This window comes from Eschrichtius robustus, chromosome 15 (genome assembly GCF_028021215.1).
Source record: "Eschrichtius robustus isolate mEscRob2 chromosome 15, mEscRob2.pri, whole genome shotgun sequence".
Lineage (NCBI taxonomy): Eukaryota > Metazoa > Chordata > Mammalia > Artiodactyla > Eschrichtiidae > Eschrichtius > Eschrichtius robustus.
In genome coordinates, this window is record NC_090838.1 from 93,007,854 (window position 1) to 93,012,037 (window position 4,184).

The 4,184-nt window shown below is 43.5% G+C and overlaps 1 long non-coding RNA gene across 1 annotated transcript; it reads right to left on the reverse strand.

Annotated features, from left to right (window-relative positions):
• Window positions 1–1,117: 1,117 nt before the first annotated feature.
• Window positions 1,118–3,728, reverse strand: LOC137778001 (uncharacterized). Its single transcript, XR_011076700.1, has 3 exons — window positions 3,645–3,728; window positions 1,657–1,740; window positions 1,118–1,323 (listed from the first exon to the last, which is right to left on the reverse strand). It is a non-coding gene; the product is annotated as an uncharacterized lncRNA (long non-coding RNA).
• Window positions 3,729–4,184: the final 456 nt, after the last annotated feature.

Consider the following 4,184-nt stretch of genomic DNA (forward strand, 5'->3'; position numbering starts at 1 on the left):
GCCAGCTTGAGACAAGTCGGTGGCGTGGCCTGACCACAGGAAAAGTGGTCCCAGGGGGTGCATGACGACAGACACTATTTGGCAGTCCCCAAATGATCCATCTTTTGAATAAGCGATCAATGAAAATGCAACCAAATTCCCCTAAAGCTTCCCCCGACTCTGCCTCTTGAATAGGCATCCCGCCTCTCACTGTTTCTAGAAAACACTCCCCTTTCCTTGCAGGACAGAGTCCCACACACGCATCAAAGCCAGCTTTCCCAGCACGGAAGCCACCCCAGGAAGCGTAGCACTGGCACAGTCTGCAGTATGTCTTTGCAGCCTCCTAGGGTACCATTTAGCCACCCCGTGGGATCACTGCCATATTCCAGGTTAACTCAAGGCATCTGCTTTGAGCTGTCTTTTCCCACAAATCGTGAAGAATTTGTGTTGATTCTTCCCCAGAAGGCCACTTGTGACCAGTGTTCCTCTGGAGGCATGGCCAGGGTCCGGAGGGGAACCATGGAGAAGCGAACCAGCCCTCCTGGGGACTGAACTCGTGACCTCATTAGCACAGGGCTCTAATCAACAGAGCCACCAGGCACATACCTCATTTAAGGCACTGAGGCAGTAATTTGCTAAATGTTAATTCTTAGATTAACTACAGATGCATAGAGTTCCTAGGGGAAAAAAAAAAAACGAGAGGGATTTGTTAATTCTTGAAAGGAAATTTGGGTCATCAGTAGATGATACCTTTGGTTCGTTTTAAAATATACTTTCAGCATCGAGAGATGACACCCATCAGGATCCATGGCGCCATATTTTTTTTAATCAACATCCTGACCAGGAGACTTTCAAGGAAAAAGCAAATGGTGTCACTTCCCCACGAGCAAAACTGCACAATGATTCTGTATCAATTCCTCCAAAGTTCACGTTTCAAACTCAGGCACAAAACTCACGTGGCAACATGAAGGAAAGGTGTCCCTACCTGAGGCAGAGGTGGTCCTCCCAGTGTGGGAAAGGCTGGACCCCAGATCTCTCCCCGCTCCCGAGAACCCTAATTCCTGTGGCCAGAAGCCCCTCCTGCAGCCCCGTCTCAGTCACTCGGCAGCCAGCCTGCCCCCTCCACCCCTTACCTTATCCGTAGCTGGCCCCTGAGGGACCAGTTTTACAAATAGCAAATATGGTTTGGAACAAACTTTCGACACCGACTCGGCATCCTGTGTCACATTACACTTCTATGAATATTCCACCGACTGTACAACTCTGAAGAAAAGTTTCCGCTTTCCGGCCATTTCAACTTCAGTTGCTCGCACCCTGACAGCGATCTTTGAAACTGATATGGCCCTGAAAGAAGCCAGAATAACTTTTTTTAAATATTAATAATCATGGGCGAGTTTCCCAGTCTTTGTAATCTTGTGACAGAGCCCCTGGGGGAAAGCACACTGGGACTTGAATTGAACGCGTGCCCACGTGAGCTCTTCCATGGAAAAGCCTGCTTGAAGATGCATGGACGTCGTACAGGAGAATTTCTATGAAGGGAGAGAGGATAGGAAGCCAGCCTTGCATTTTGCACTTATCACCTTTTGCCCCAGGAGCTTGAAGACCATCTTTACCCAGGTCTCTGCCCACTGCAAGGGAAACCCCACAGCGTCCCAGCCTCCAGTGGAGAAAACCAACCTGGCCTCTGGGGAGCCTGCCAGCTTGGAGGAGAGGCGGTGGGCAGGAAAGTTAGTATCTTCTTTGAGTTGTCAGTTTCCTCACCTGTAAAATGATGATAATTATAGTTCCTGCAAAATAGTAAGTGTCTCCACGTGAAAATGGACACAAAATTCTTTAGTCGATTGGAACATAGTAACTACTCATTGGAACTTAAATATTGTAGCTACTATCTGCCTCCTGTCTCAGTGCTTACATCTCCATTCCAGATATCCTTTCCTTTATAAATCTAAAATAAAAATTAAGTTGTACTACAAATATAGTTGTACATCCATGAAAAAGATACTGATGATCAAACTGGCCACAGCCAAGTTTAACTAGTATGCTCTGATTCAAACAGCTAAGAGGTAGCAGCCTGAAATGAAAATAGCTAGTCCTGATCTCTAAATAATGCCTTTAAAAATATTTCCTTATGAAATACGTTATAAAATGGCATAAGGAACTTTCCAAACTGGCATGATCACAATACATGATCTTAAAATCATAATTCTCTACACCATACCAACATTTTAGTCACCCTAAAGATTCTCAGGAATTTCAATTCCGAACACATTTTTTAAAAATCCACCAATCCAGATAAAATCAGACTAAGTATATTTTTATGAAAATACAATCTGAAACAACCCAATTTTATATTCAAGGAACACTCTTATAAGCATTTAGTAAGTTACAATTTAAAACTTCTACTCAAGTTCAAGTTGACAGTTAGGGACCAAATAAATAGACACTCAGTTGCTGAATAGTATCTGTCTTACAGTTGTGGGCTCGATTTGCTACTTTAATCTCCAGCAGGGAATATTAGTTCAATAAAATAAATATTTTTAATTTCCTCTATGAATTTCCTCAAACCGTGCCAGTGCACTTATCTATGGCTCACTTAAAAGATTTGTTAAGTAGCCCCCCACTTACATAAAAGAGGATGTTTGATTTTCTTATGAAAATGGAGGAATGAACACGAGTGCTCATTGTTTTAATGTACTGAGCCCTTAATCACTTCCAGTTCTGATTCATCAGAAAAAACAGTACTCTTGAGGGATTCTTTTTTTTTTTTTTTTTTTTTTTTTGGTCACTAAATATTGTCTTTCATTTTGAGATATTTATTTCTTGCCAGAAAATGATACTGTGTTTTTTTCCTAATGATGAAGGATGAAAGATGGAGAGAATTCCATTTGGTGATTATTGGGCCACAAAGAAGTAAACTGATTCAGAAAACAAATCCCCAAAAGAAAAATAAAACGTATTATGTGAGGTGGAAGCATGGAATTCTTGGCATATGTTCAATTGGAGCCAGGATTGGTAATTTAATAACATCCTTGTTTTGTTAATATTTGGGGGGGTGGGGGGCGGGGGCGGGTAAAGCTCTAGGGCTTTAGCTTTGGGCCAGATTCCTTCTACTCTCCACCATTACCTCAGCCAGCAACGGTGTTTAAAGACACAAATCATAGGCCACGGGCAAGGGTCAAAGATGCCATCTTTCCCACATAAGCCAGAGGCTATGACAGAACGTTGATCTCTTCGGCTCAGTGGACAATGGAATCACCTCCAAAGAAAGCCCACTCTGAACACTATGCCCAGAGGCCCAGAGCATCACACCCAAATCAGAGCAGATAGGCAAACTCATGAAGTACAACCTTCCAACTGCAATGATTCTGCTAAATCATTCTGATTCACTGGGTAATTGTGCCACTTTCCTTTGGACTGGTCCTTCTAGCTTCCCCTGCTGGTTGCCGAGCAGAGTATGGCAGGAAAAATAGCCTCAGCTTTGGAAATCCGAGCCACATCTGTGCACTTTACTTATTTATTTATTTTTGGCTGCACCCCACGTGGCTTGTGGGATCTTAGTCCCTTGACCAGGGATCGAACTCAGGTCCTCGGCAATTGAAGGGCGGAGTCCTAACCACTGGACCTCCAGGGAATTCCCCACACCTGTGCACTTTAAAAGGACATACCTGAGTGATGTCTGTGGTAAAGGACTTAAAAGTCAGTGCTGCAGTAATACAGCCCTTTCCTGGGACCTGGAGGCCATGGAGCACGTCATTTTTTAGCTCTGGTTCTCTTTCAAGTTTCAAGGAGGAAAGTACCGCAGGAAGAAAATGAAAAGAAAAAAAAAAATGCAAATTGAAGAGGGTAACAGATAGGCTTAATCCAAACTCAGTCCTGAAGACAGTTCTGAGCTGTCACTTTCTTCCATGACCTTTTAATTCCTAGATTAGGCAATGTGTAGGAAAAAAACCCAAAATTACTAAAAATCTTACCAATGTTATGGCTCCCATGATGGTGTGAAGAGAAACATTATATGGGTCACACAAATGTGTGTTTATAATGATAGATGGTGGTACTAGTGATGGTGGTGAGGGGGGTGGTGGTGATGGAGATGGTAGTGAGGATGGTGGTGGTGATGGTGATGGTGGCGATGGAGATGGTGGTGAGGGTGGTGGTGGTGAGGGTGGTGGTGGTGATTAGTCAAATCCCAGAAAATGAATTAAACA